The sequence below is a fragment of the Protopterus annectens genome, chromosome 17.part0 (genome assembly GCF_019279795.1).
Source record: "Protopterus annectens isolate FY-2018-M chromosome 17.part0, PAN1.0, whole genome shotgun sequence".
Lineage (NCBI taxonomy): Eukaryota > Metazoa > Chordata > Ceratodontiformes > Protopteridae > Protopterus > Protopterus annectens.
Window position 1 is genome coordinate 823331068 of NC_056751.1, and position 15864 is coordinate 823346931.

A 15864-nucleotide genomic window follows, 5' to 3' on the forward strand; every position below is an offset into this window, starting at 1 on the left:
AAAGTCACTAGAGGGGGAGTCACCAAGATGCAGACTGTTTGACAGCATCTCTTCTCAGCTCTACTATCAAAAATATATTTCTGACAGAAAATTTTAAAAAACAGATCCTACAGGCTTACTATTTCTACTGTTACTTCTGTTAACATTACTGGAAGTCTACATCAAAAATTTTTATCTTAAATCATCATTTTTTCCTGTCAAAAATAAGAAGAAAGAGCATTAACTCCTACTCAAAATGAGCTACTCAAAGAATACCTCATAGGACCAGACAATGAAAAAAGAACTGCAGTCTTTATTAAGCACTATGCAGGACTTATCTATGAAAATTGACAAGATGGCCAATAAATTAGACACTTTCAAGGAGAAATGCTCAAGGCAACTAGAACAATTACAAGAATTTATGATACAACAGAAATCTCAAATAGCTGATCTGGGAGTCACTTAATGATGTGGAGAATATACTTATAGCACAAGTACTTCAACTTAATTTCCTTTCTAAACAAAACGCTGTGTTACTAAATTAAATAGATGACCTAGAAAATGGTCAAGAAGAATGAATCTATGTGTATATGGGTTGCCAGTAAGGACAGAAGGAGAAAACATGGCAAATTTTCTAACTTCTTGGTTACCAGATGTCTTAAAATTACCAGCATCTCTTTCATATGGGATCGAAAAAGCCCATAGATCTTTAAAAGTTCCTTCATCATCAAGCAAAATAAAGAAGACCCTGAGGAAAATAATAGTCAAATTTTTCTCATCTGAGGACAAAGAACTTATACTGAAAACATCATGGTCAAATTCACCAGTGAAATATAAGGATAACATAATCAGATTTGATGATGATTATTCAGCAGGAGTCATTACCAAAAGAAAAAAATGCTTGCCTTTGATAAAAGAACTTAAAAAAAGACAACTCAAAGTTCACTTGCTGCTCCGTGCAAGAATTAAAATCTTTTTTTTCTGAAGGACCCAAAACTTGTGACACACTGGAAGCTACTGTAGCCTTCTTATTAACTAATAAGACTTTGGATAAAGTGGAAGAAATGGATTGGAGTAGTTTCTCTTTGAAGTGTCAGGCAGAAAAAAATGAGTGGAGTACAAATGACAAGAAAAATAAAAAGTTAAGAGACAAATGAAGGACAAATATTAATCAATAAATTAATAACAGTTATGTTAACTTAAAAAAATCTTGTTTAACTGCTCCTGTTACTTAACAATATATCCAAACTCTGAAATAACATGAAATGTAAGGCAAGCAGAATGCCTTATATCCAAAGGACTCAACCTCAAATAAACAAAGTAAAACATTTTATTATTTTATAAACATTTATATTGATAGTATAACAAATCTTAAATGTCATCCATACAAACTTGCTATATTGCATAGGTTCATAGGTTCATACTAGGCTATCTGCCCTAGGGCATTTATAAGCCTAGCCAGAGTGTGTTTGGCTTTCGCCACCCATTTTAAATTAATTTTGCTATGCCTTTTTTTGAGGTTAGTATACTGTGCCTCTGTCTAACAGTGACACAGAAGTGATAGCTGGGGTAAACCTATGATCTCCCATCCACTCATCAAGATTCCTCTTGAAGAGAGTCAATGTGGGACTCTGCCTAACCTGGACTGGGATTTTATTCCAGAGTGAAGGGAGCCTCTGGGTTATGAATCTGTCCCTCCAGCATGTCCTATTTATTTCAGTGCTAAGGTTCAAGTCTCTCGAGCGCATAGCTCGATGGGATTTGGATTTTCTGAGGTGCAGCATGTCCATTAATTCCGGGTTGGACATGGCTTTATACGTCAGGCACAGATCGCCTCTGAGCAGGTGGTATGCCACTGAGTAGAGCTGGAGTTTCTTTAACCGGGCAGCATATGGCATCTGTTTGAGCCCTTTGATCCTCTTGGTGAGGTACTTTTGGGGTCTTTCCAGTTGCTGCAGGTGTCTGGTAAGGTACATCCCAAAAGGGGCATTGTACTCAATTATGGGCCTGATGAGGGATGAGTAAAGAGGTACGATGACCTCCCCTGATCTAGATGTGAATCCCTTCATGATTAGGTGGGCTATATAAAATGTTTTTCTAACCACTTTGGCCACGTGGCATCTATATAATGTTAATAGTACTAAACAATACACATTTTTCACAGTAAGTTTGCTTCTTTTTATAACAAGAATAAGGAAAAGGGAAGAAAATGGGAAATAGTTAATGTCTCTTGCACACTGTAATATATGCATTGGTATGATGCAGTTCTTAAAAATTACAGTTAACTTGCTGCAAGAAAATAACATTAACTAATCATTTAATGCTACTTTAATGAAAAAAAACTATTATAATTACAAGATGATTAATCTAAACAATATGTATTACAAGTGAAAGTTTCATTGAACATCTTTTCTACCACATAAAAATAGTTGTATTTCATATATATATTAGACACTGCTGTATACTGCCAATGAAAAGAAAATTAAAAAAATGGATTAAAAAATATTTTAGTTGTTATCTTTTAAATACAGTACTTTTTTACTTTAAAAAATGTTATTTAATACACTTGTGTGATGGTTGGGAGATGGGAAAGATGTTACAAGTATTCAAATGCTCATAACCTGTTTAAAATCTTCTAAAAGCTTTACTTAACTTATTTTCAGCTTCCCACCATGATTGCAAGCAGGGAAACTTATTTTCTGGTCCCTTGAGTGGAATACATTAATTTTTCATCATTATAAAGCCTTGAATCCCTTCATGAACGTGCAAACAGCTCAAAGCAAAAGTAAACAGTCCAGACATGATGTAAGCACTTGGGTCAAAGGTATGGCTGAGGTGTCTCAGCCTTCAAGACATTTAAAGTGACAGGCACATCATTTCACTCATAACTAGCAGCATTGTAGTCATTTTAAATTAATAAAGAAAATGCATTAATATATTGAATGTAAGTAAGTAAATAAATCTTCTACATGATTTAATGACTTAACTGACTTGATATTAGATGTAAATTAAAATAAAACAGGCACACAAGTCACATCACAGTACAACCAGTAAAGTACTATATAACTATTTGTGATGTGATCATTTATTATAATCTTTTCTTGACACCACTAGCCTATATAAAAGTAATAAAAACATAAATTAAGCAGGCAGAATGTTTTGATTCATGGAGTTATTAATTTATATGGTATGACAAACTGGAAATATGTTATATTTAACATATAACACATTTATCAATAGTAAAATTAAATACAGTTCATAAGTTTAACAGTTTAACATGGTTAACTTATAAATAGCGAAGGATGTGATTGCTGTTTATTTAATATAGGAGTGATGTGAATGCTTAATTAATAGTGTTATCTAGTTATCAAACATCAGCTAGTTATAATAATATCAATGGTTTTCTAGTAACCACACTTTTGAGTGTATATAATAAAGAACATCTAATTTTAAAAATATGTTTTATGTGAAGCACACTCTATATAAATAGTTGAGTAATTTCATTGAATTCAAGTGGTTATAGGGAAAGATGATATTTCCCATTCTATGGCAGAGGCTAAAACAAAAAACAGTAAGCATATGAAATTCAGTTTTTATCATACATGTAAACTAATTACTACTAAATGGCGATGGATAATATAGGTATTGCAAATAAATGATATTTGATGTTGTACTGCCTATTATATGTTTTGTAGAACATTTGTTTTGAAATCTTATATATGCTTGTAACACTACATAGAAACACTTGGTTTCTTTTGACATTTTTGTTATGTATTTCTCTATACCAAAATGGAAAGGGTTCTTTTTTTTGGATTTCAATAGGAGTATATGGATTATTTAATGCCCTAAGTTGGTGTTATTAGATATATATTCCATATGCAATTCCTTTTATAGTAATTTACATCAGTCATGACAAAGACATATGATAAGTACTAGAAAAAGCAGCTGTAAACTGTAAGACATTGAAGGCAGGGGTTATGACATTTGTTACTGCGTATATATATATATATATATATATATATATATATATATATATATATATAGGTTCATAGGTAGGTACTAGGCTATTGGCCCTAGGGCCTATATAAGCCTAGCAAAAAGGTACCCTGGCTTTCGCCACCCAAGAAAATTATTTTCCTGTGCCACTGTCAAGCAGAGCCACAGAAGTGATCCCTGTGGCGAATTTCCTGTCTCCCATACAATCATCAAGATTTTTCTTGAAGAATGCTAATGAGGAGCTTTGTTTGACATAGATAGGTAGTCTGTTCCAGAGTATGGGAGGTCTCTGGGACAGGAATCTATCCCTCCAGCATGTTCTGTTTATTGTGGTGACAAGGTTTAGGTCCCTAGAGTGTGTAGCTTGTAGGGATTGGGATTTCTTTAAGTGGAGCATGTCTAAAAGCTTTCGGTTTGACATAGCTTTGTGTGCTAGGCAGAGATCGCCTCTGAGTATATACATATCAAAGTGATGAAACTACAGAGGTGTTTGATTTATAGAAACAAAATCATAATGCTGTTAAAAGAGATAATAGATATTTTATAATGTGAGCAATAATTGTAGCATAGATAAAAATTGAATTATAACCTGAAAATGGTTTTGCACTAAACAAGACCTGCTGCTGCATAAGCCTGATATGCAATATATGAAAAGGTGTAAAACAAGCACATTAACTACTGTATATTATTGTACTTTAGATGCAAATGGTTTCACATTAAAATGGAGAAACTTAAATCATTATTAGAAAACTTATATAATAAAATATGATGTATATAGTGTGTATTAAAAACAGGATTAACCATTTTCACATAAATAATTTGTTTAATTCTGTTTTTTAAAACAAGATAGTTAAAAGTCAAGTCTGAATATAGATATACTGTCTTTGCATATAACAATATGTTACAAAACATTCACGACTGTGATAAAAAAATACTATTTAAATTAAAATCTGTATATATTATAAGAAAATGTGCTATATTACTTACATGTTAATTATCATAAGCTGCTTTCTATTACAAAAAGTGTTTAGTAGAGCTGAGAGATGATTCTGAAAAAGGGATTTAATGGGATCACTTGAATGGATAGACTATTCAAGGATGGGATGTTTTTTCCCATGAGAGGGTTTGATGGTTGTTTATATATCAATGTTTTAAATTATGCTTTTTTTACTATTGTTCTATTGGGTGTCTATGAACTGCATTATTACTGTTACAAAAAGGAAAAATAAGTCATTCTCTTAATTTATACAAGTATACATATTTTCATAAACATATGAACATGGATAAAAACAAAAGAGAAATCCATTCAACTGTAAATTGTATTAATGTAAATGGTCTTAATATTTGTAAAAGGGGAAGCCTTCAAAGCTATTTGAAGATATGTAAAGAACAAATAGTATTCTTACAGGAGACACATCTCAAACAGGAAGACATAGATAAAATCAACACCAAGAATTACACAGCACTAATAATGTCTGCTTATAAGCAGAAATAAAGGGGAGTAGCAATATTATGGAGAAATACCACTTTAATGCCTAAAATTATAAACTTATTTCATGATAGTTCAGAAATGTTTTGTCTAGTGACAATATTGATTAATGAAAAGATATATATACACTAATAAATATTTACTGAATACCTGGGCTAGGAATCAAAATTGCCAAACAACAGTTAAACAATATTATTCAACATTCCAAAGGTAATATAATCATAACTGGGGATTTTATTGTATTATAAATGAAACAGACACAAAAGCTAAAAATACACGAAAGAAATTGCCATTGACAAAGGTGTTTTCTGATTTTATTAACTCTTTTAATTTACTTGACATTAATGAATATGCTGAACCAAATACACTGTTTCTCACGCATTATTCTCACAGGCATTGTACACAATCAAGAATAGACAAAGTATATATATCAAAGGATCTAACTACTAAATTGTATAAAGTTAAGCCAATTATGTGTTCACTTTCAAGCAATAACACAATTACTTTTGAGCTAGACTTCAACTTTAAACAAAGGATTATAGTGACAAAGATACCATCTTACATAACAAATTTTAAAGATGTCAAGGATTTTTATACTAAAGAGATACAAACATTTCTAGATTTAAATCTCACAGAAGATGTATCAGAAATATATATATGGGATGCACTAAAAGCATTCTTATATGGGAAAGTGGCAATATGGTACAAAAATAGACAAAAACAATGGAACAAAGAATTGGATGATTTACAAGTAAAGATTGTTAAATTAAAACTCTATATTCAAAAAGAAAATACTAGTCTATGGTGGTGCAGTGGTTAGCGTTGTCACCTCACAGCAAGAGGTTCTTCTGTTCGATTCTCGGCTGGAGCGCCTTCTGTGTGGAGTCTGCATGTCCTCCCCGTGATCGAGTGATGCTTAAAGACATGCAGGTAGATGCGTGCATGAATGGGTGTGCCTTCCTTGAAGGTTGGGCATTGGGATGGCAACTCAGCACCATAAAAATCCAGTGTCAATCATTAGTGGACCGGAGTTCCTCTGTGGTGACCCCTAACCAGGAAAAGCCGAAAGGGAGCATTCAAAAAGAAAATACTAATTTAATGAATGAGCTGGATGACTTAAATAAAACATATATGGAAACATTATATCATAAGACAGTGATTAACTTAGAGATTAGGTTATGCTCCTACTCAATAAGCCCAAAAAATCAAAGAAGAATAGCAAACAAAACTAAAAAAATGATAAAAGCAAACCAACTAAAGGAAATATATAATATAGAGACTAAAAAGAAAGTATATTAGAAGAAATATTAGAAGCATTTAAAATATTGTTTCATAAACTCAATAACCAAAATGAATATATAGAGTTGCAAACTGTATTACAAACTTTCCTTAAAAGAAATGTTAAGATTAGACTACTAGAAGAAGAAATGTTATGCATTGTGAAATGGAGAGATTAAGAGTAAAATTGTGCTCAGTGAAGTCCCTAGCAATTTCATCACTGCTTGATTCAGACATATACAGTCCCCTGTGTTTGTCAGTACTATGTTTGAGTGCATTGTTTTGGAGTGTGGTATCACTGCTACAGCTGCTGCTACTCTTTCAATACAAGTATATGCTTTGGAAGTTTTCTCCAGGAGTCTGTTGCTGAGAGGATGAGAAACACGCTATAAGTATACAACTAAGACAAACTACATAAAGCAATAGTAAGAAAAAGTACTAGGTCACATCAGAGGCTTGGGAGGTCATTGTTAAGAAACTGAGAACTGTTGTAAAATTTATCATTAAATACCATAAGTTCAGGTTATACTATAAGAGAATAACTATGTAAAGATAACCATGTCAGCAGCCAAACTGCATTATAAGTTGAATATTTTACTGTGCACATTTTAAAAAATGGATAGACTGGCCTAAACTCTGGACTGATGCGTTTGCTTTTTTTTATTTTTTTATTTTTTTTTTTTATTCCTGGGAAATGCTATTCAGAAGTGAAAAGACATACAAGGGAACAGATTTAGTGGCACACCAGGCTGTGATTTTTTGATGTCTATTGTCATGCAAAGCTGAATTCTAAATAGTTGGATCTAGCAAAGCTGGAAATGTGAGACTGTAGCCCACTGAAGAAGGGGAGATGGGAGGAGTAACCTGGACAGGAACTGAACTTGCAAAACTGCTCCTTGTGAAAAGTCTTTTTTTATCTCAGTAATTTGTTGACACTTTTGCAAGTTTCTTTCAGAGAATGTGTAGTACATCAGTAGGAACAACATTTGTAAAACTCAGCGCATACCAGTCAGTGACACATGAGCTGCAGAGTCTCAAACTTGGCAGTTTTTTTCAGGTGTTCCATTCTAAGTGAATGGAAGTCTAGTCTTGACAACAAATGGTAGGGCTATTTGTTCTCACAGTCTGTGCATTATGGGACAGATTTAGCTTTCCAAAGGAATCATGATGTCTGCCCCATGAGGGCAGACAAGAGTAAAAACAAAATAAAATTAGGAATGAGTACTTATTTTGCTGCAGACACCTTTGGGAGGTGTAGTAAATCATGGCAAGATAAAAAATATATATGTTTTCTTCATCATTTTCCCGTAGTGGTCCTTTAAATAAACCTGGATTTTTGCTGGTGGTCTGTTCTGCATGCTTCTTTCATCTATTTGCTGTTTCTGAGTGGTTTTACTTTGTTTATTTCTTAACTTTAGAACTATGGAATTGTTAAAGTATGTGTTTTCCTATGAATACTTGATTGCTATGTAGAAATCTCAAAGTTATTTGTTCTTAGTCTGTGGAGCTTTTCTCCCTGGGCCTCTGCTGAAAATGGACATGTATCCAGTCGGACTCTCCTGGTCAACAAATGTAAAATAAAAATAAAATAAAGTAAATTATATTTCCAGCCCACGATTATTCTGTTTGTAGTCTTTGTTTACTTGTCAGGAATCTTAATCCTCTAACAGAATAACGTCCACATCACATTTAGCACACAATTCCAGTATTCTTTTCTTACTACAGTATTAATAATACTGCTTAGATTTACTGAAAGTAAAACTGTTTCTTTTTCTTCTTTTAGGAAATATTTTAAAATTTTCATTTTCTTATTTTACTATTTCCCCAAATTACTATTTTACTGGATTTATGTACTAATAATCCATGATCCTCAGAATTAGATTTTTCACTGGCTTTAACTTCAAAAAAATATTAGTATCAATTCCTTCTCCTGACCTCTCTTCCTGCATGCACTCTCTTCTCATTTTCCCTCCATATTTTATTCTACTTCAACAGTTTCTTTTTCACCTAATCCACCCTCTCCCCAGCCTCTTGTTGTCCTTTCTTGTCTATGTTTTCATACCTTTCTCCTTCTTTTTCATTATTTATTGTTTGCTCTTGTCAGTCCATCCAAAAGTGTCCCCTTTTTACACAACCTGCAATCAGACACATACCTTATTGATATATGTCCTTTCTCACCACACCAGTTATATTGTTGCTTATCAGAATCATTAACAAAATGAGAAAATTCCACATAAAAAGAACATGATTTAGGCTGGCCAGCATATCTTAACGTCCCTGTATGACTAGCCACAAAAATAACACTTGGCAAGTGTTTCACCATGTTTTTTTCACATTTCAAAAGAGCTTTCAACCTCCACCTTCCATTCCATAAGTTTCTCTTATCTCTAACTTTCACAATATTATCAACAGTTTTACACAAACACCCTGCATGCATATTTTTAACATTCTCTCCTTCCAATTCATCAGTTCTAAACTGCAAAGTAAACTTAAAAGTTAAAAAAATTGAGTTGCTACCAGAAGACAAATAATTGTTCCACAGAAAAATGTCCTTCCTTTTGTTATACAGTTTTGTTATACAGTTCCACATATTTCAGATTCAGATGTGAAAAAGTCACAAAAAGTTACTGTCCCAATTTGTATAAAAGACTGAATTTTTTGACCTTTAAAATCCAGATGTTACCAAATTGTCCCATACATAATATATGTCTATTCAGCATTATTTGTTCTTATTCTCAGAGTTGGCCTTCATTTCTTTTTAAAAACAGTTTTATTTACAGTCTGTTGGTGTTTTCCATTTTTGCCTGCTGTCACTGCTTTACTTTACTTTCTGCATTATCTGCTGCCAGAACACCAGACACCTTCTCATTTCCTTTCCTGGTTTGCATTCTGTCAGTGCTGCACAAGTTTAAATGCTGTATTCTCTGCTGGCACATCACCCATCTCCTACTCTCTATTACCATCTTTACCATTTCTGAAAACGTTACCTGCCATCTCACCCCATGAGACAGCAGAACTGTCACCTGGATCACCCTGCTTGATTATTCTTAACAGAAGATTATCTGCAAGCCTTCCTGATGCTAGTTCTGTTATCTGCACCACTTCAACAGATTCACTTCCTTCTCCATGGAGACAACAAAATGCATTTGTAAAATTTGCCACACAGGAATATTTATTTACATTCTGAAGTTACATATTGAAGAGATTTTTCTCCAAATTCTCACTTTCCTCCTCCAAACTCTCCATAGTATTTCTGGTTATTGTGAATCCTTGCCCCCCCCCCCTCCAGGTGAGACTGTACAGGGGTGGGCTTGGCTACCTTGAGTGGCATACAGAATGAGTATGATGTCATGTGCAAATGATGCATGGTATGCTGATGACATCATACATACACTGGATTTCATTGACATATATGCAAATAGCCCCTGGCATACAATCTGTGAATTCCTGCTTTGCCTGATCTTTAAGGGTAAATGTTGTCAGTTTTCCATAAAAATAATTTCACTTATATAATAATTTTACTTAAAATAAATTTAATCATTAATTCTAGTCCCTTATGGTATGTCATTCTTAAAAAGTAAAAGAAACATGTTTATATTAAAGCATGTCTTAGTTCTTAAAGGTTGAGAGGCATGTTTCATTCTGATTGTGTGCATCATTTTTGTGTCTGTGGCAGTACACAAAGAAATGCAATGTTGTTAGAGTAAAATGATTTTGTGAAAAACTGACATCATTCAGCCCTGGAGACTCTCAGTTTGACCAGGCAAAGCAGGCATTCACAGTAGTAAACAAACTATTAAAAAAACAGCAAAATTGAGTACTGAAACCAAATTGGAAGTATCACTTGCAACTTTAAAATTGTTAAAAGAGCATAAAATTGACAACATTCAGTAAACTATTATGTCTACTACTTAAACCAGTGTAGTAACTATGATTTTAAAATTAGTACTAAGTGCTTACAATATTCATACACATATGGCATGCTATTTTTTAATCATTTTAAAGTTGCAAGTAATACTTCTGATTTAGTTTTAGTACTGAATGTTGCCATTGTTTTTAATCATTTCTGCTTGCTACTGTATAAAAATTACTGCTTGCAATATGTATTAATTTTAAGATCTCAAGTAATGTTTATTTTCAAAATAGCTTCTTATTATTGAATAAATTTCACTGGAATCAGTTTAGATCTTTTAAATGCCTATTAACACTAGTTTACAAAGTTGATTTGCATTTTTAATTATAATTAAATTTTTAATTGTTTATGGCAATTTATTTCTGTACTATTTCACAAATTCTGTTTATTTTAACTATTTATTTATGTGTATTTAAAAACTGTTTAGTGCCATACTGACTGTTGTCAAATACGTAATGAATATTGCTGAGGCTGGTGAGGAGAGCCACATGAATATTTATTAAGTATCCAAATACATCTTTGGTCATGGGTGGGGGTTGGGCAGAGTTTGCTACTGTGCATGGGGGTACAAGGATTCATGTTAACTGCTTTTATATCTCCCTCAGTGCTTCTGCTTCCCTTAGGCCTCTTCCATGCTGCTGTAGGAGCCCCCCAGTGCCATTTAACAATTCCATAGAGTAGGGGAAGTTCCCCCCATGGCCTGGCAAATTTCCCCTGACAAAAAGTCACTAGAGGGGGAGTCACCAAGATGCAGACTGTTTGACAGCATCTCTTCTCAGCTCTACTATCAAAAATATATTTCTGACAGAAAATTTTAAAAAACAGATCCTACAGGCTTACTATTTCTACTGTTACTTCTGTTAACATTACTGGAAGTCTACATCAAAAAATTTTATCTTAAATCATCATTTGTTTCCTGTCAAAAATAAGAAGAAAGAGCATTAACTCCTACTCAAAATGAGCTACTCAAAGATTACCTCATAGGACCAGACAATGAAAAAAGAACTGCAGTCTTTATTAAGCACTATGCAGGACTTATCTATGAAAATTGACAAGATGGCCAATAAATTAGACACTTTCAAGGAGAAATGCTCAAGGCAACTAGAACAATTACAAGAATTTATGATACAACAGAAATCTCAAATAGCTGATCTGGGAGTCACTTAATGATGTGGAGAATATACTTAAAGCACAAGTACTTCAACTTAATTTCCTTTCTAAACAAAACGCTGTGTTACTAAATTAAATAAATGACCTAGAAAATGGTCAAGAAGAATGAATCTATATGTATATGGGTTGCCAGTAAGGACAGAAGGAGAAAACATGGCAAATTTTCTAACTTCTTGGTTACCAGATGTCTTAAAATTACCAGCATCTCTTTCATATGGGATCGAAAAAGCCCATAGATCTTTAAAAGTTCCTTCATCATCAAGCAAAATAAAGAAGAACCTGAGGAAAATAATAGTCAAATTTTTCTCATCTGAGGACAAAGAACTTATACTGAAAACATCATGGTCAAATTCACCAGTGAAATATAAGGATAACATAATCAGATTTGATGATGATTATTCAGCAGGAGTCATTACCAAAAGAAAAAAATGCTTGCCTTTGATAAAAGAACTTAAAAAAAGACAACTCAAAGTTCACTTGCTGCTCCGTGCAAGAATTAAAATCTTTTTTTTCTGAAGGACCCAAAACTTGTGACACACTGGAAGCTACTGTATCCTTCTTATTAACTAATAAGACTTTGGATAAAGTGGAAGAAATGGATTGGAGTAGTTTCTCTTTGAAGTGTCAGGCAGAAAAAAATGAGTGGAGTACAAATGACAAGAAAAATAAAAAGTTAAGAGACAAATGAAGGACAAATATTAATCAATAAATTAATAACAGTTATGTTAACTTAAAAAATCTTGTTTAACTGCTCCTGTTACTTAACAATATATTCAAACTCTGAAATAACATGAAATGTAAGGCAAGCAGAATGCCTTATATCCAAAGGACTCAACCTCAAATAAACAAAGTAAAACATTTTATTATTTTATAAACATTTATATTGATAGTATAACAAATCTTAAATGTCATCCATACAAACTTGCTATATTGCATAGGTTCATAGGTTCATACTAGGCTATCTGCCCTAGGGCATTTATAAGCCTAGCCAGAGTGTGTTTGGCTTTCGCCACCCATTTTAAATTAATTTTGCTATGCCTTTTTTTGAGGTTAGTATACTGTGCCTCTGTCTAACAGTGACACAGAAGTGATAGCCGGGGTAAACCTATGATCTCCCATCCACTCATCAAGATTCCTCTTGAAGAGAGTCAATGTGGGACTCTGCCTAACCTGGACTGGGATTTTATTCCAGAGTGAAGGGAGCCTCTGGGTTATGAATCTGTCCCTCCAGCATGTCCTATTTATTTCAGTGCTGAGGTTCAAGTCTCTCGAGCGTAGCTCGATGGGATTTGGATTTTCTGAGGTGCAGCATGTTCATTAATTCCGGGTTGGACATGGCTTTATCGTCAGGCACAGATCGCCTCTGAGCAGGTGGTATGCCACTGAGTAGAGCTGGAGTTTCTTTAACCGGGCAGCATATGGCATCTGTTTGAGCCCTTTGATCCTCTTGGTGAGGTACTTTTGGGGTCTTTCCAGTTGCTGCAGGTGTCTGGTAAGGTACATCCCAAAAGGGGCATTGTACTCAATTATGGGCCTGATGAGGGATGAGTAAAGAGGCGATGACCTCCCCTGATCTAGATGTGAATCCCTTCATGATTAGGTGGGCTATATAAAATGTTTTTCTAACCACTTTGGCCACGTGGCATCTATATAATGTTAATAGTACTAAACAATACACATTTTTTACAGTAAGTTTGCTTCTTTTTATAACAAGAATAAGGAAAAGGGAAGAAAATGGGAAATAGTTAATGTCTCTTGCACACTGTAATATATGCATTGGTATGATGCAGTTCTTAAAAATTACAGTTAACTTGCTGCAAGAAAATAACATTAACTAATCATTTAATGCTACTTTAATGAAGAAAAACTATTATAATTACAAGATGATTAATCTAAACAATATGTATTACAAAAATTGAACATCTTTTCTACCACATAAAAATAGTTGTATTTCATATATATATATATTAGACACTGCTGTATACTGCCAATGAAAAGAAAATGAAAAAAATGGATTAAAAAATATTTTAGTTGTTATCTTTTAAATACGGTACTTTTTTACTTAAAAAATGTTATTTAATACACTTGTGTGATGGTTGGGAGATGGGAAAGATGTTACAAGTATTCAAATGTTCATGACCTGTTTAAAATCTTCTAAAAGCTTTACTTAACTGATTTTCAGCTTCCCACCATGATTGCAAGCAGGGAAACTTATTTTCTGGTCCCTTGAGTGGAATACATTAATTTCCCATCATTATAAAGCCTTGAATCCCTTCATGAACGTGCAAACAGCTCAAAGCAAAAGTAAACAGTCCAGACATGATGTAAGCACTTGGGTCAAAGGTATGGCTGAGGTGTCTCAGCCTTCAAGACATTTAAAGTGACAGGCACATCATTTCACTCATAACTAGCTGCATTGTAGTAATTTTAAATTAATACAGAAAATGCATTAATATATTGAATGTAAGTAAGTAAATAAATCTTCTACATGATTTAATGACTTAACTGACTTGATATTAGATGTAAATTAAAATAAAACAGGCACACAAGTCACATCACAGTACAACCAGTAAAGTACTATATAACTATTTGTGATGTGATCATTTATTATAATCTTTTCTTGACACCACTAGCCTATATAAAAGTAATAAAAACATAAATTAAGCAGGCAGAATGTTTTGATTCATGGAGTTATTAATTTATATGGTATGACAAACTGGAAATATGTTACATTTAACATATAACACATTTATCAATAGTAAAATTAAATACAGTTCATAAGTTTAACAGTTTAACATGGTTAACTTATAAATAGCGAAGGATGTGATTGCTGTTTATTTAATATCGGAGTGATGTGAATGCTTAATTAATAGTGTTATCTAGTTATCAAACATCAGCTAGTTATAATAATATCAATGGTTTTCTAGTAACCACACTTTTGAGTGTATATAATAAAGAACTTCTAATTTTAAAAATATGTTTTATGTGAAGCACACTCTATATAAATAGTTGAGTAATTTCATTGAATTCAAGTGGTTATAGGGAAAGATGATATTTCCCATTCTATGGCAGAGGCTAAAAGAAAAAAACAGTAAGCATATGAAATTCAGTTTTTATCATACATGTAAACTAATTACTACTAAATGGCGATGGATAATATAGGTATTGCAAATAAATGATATTTGATGTTGTACTGCCTATTATATGTTTTGTAGAACATTTGTTTTGAAATCTTATATGTGCTTGTAACACTACATAGAAACACTTGGTTTCTTTTGACATTTTTGTTATGTATTTCTCTATACCAAAATGGAAAGAGTTCTTTTTTTTTGGATTTCAATAGGAGTATATGGATTATTTAATGCCCTAAGTTGGTGTTATTAGATATATATTCCATATGCAATTCCTTTTATAGTAATTTACATCAGTCATGACAAAGACATATGATAAGTACTAGAAAAAGCAGCTGTAAACTGTAAGACATTGAAGGCAGGGGTTATGACATTTGTTACTGCGTATATATATATATATATATATATATATATATATATATATATATATATAGGTTCATAGGTAGGTACTAGGCTATTGGCCCTAGGGCCTATATAAGCCTAGCAAAAAGGTACCCTGGCTTTTGCCACCCAAGAAAATTATTTTCCTGTGCCACTGTCAAGCAAAGCCACAGAAGTGATCCCTGTGGCGAATTTCCTGTCTCCCATACAATCATCAAGATTTTTCTTGAAGAATGCTAATGAGGAGCTTTGGTTGATATAGATAGGTAGTTTGTTCCAGAGTATGGGAAGTCTCTGGGACAGGAATCTATCCCTCCAGCATGTTCTGTTTATTGTGGTGACAAGGTTTAGGTCCCTAGAGTGTGTAGCTTGTAGGGATTGGAATTTCTTTAAGTGGAGCATGTCTAAAAGCTCTGGGTTTGACATAGCTTTGTGTGCTAGGCAGAGATTGCCTCTGAGTATATACATATCAAAGTGATGAAACTACAGAGGTGTTTGATTTATAGAAACAAAATCATAATGCTGTT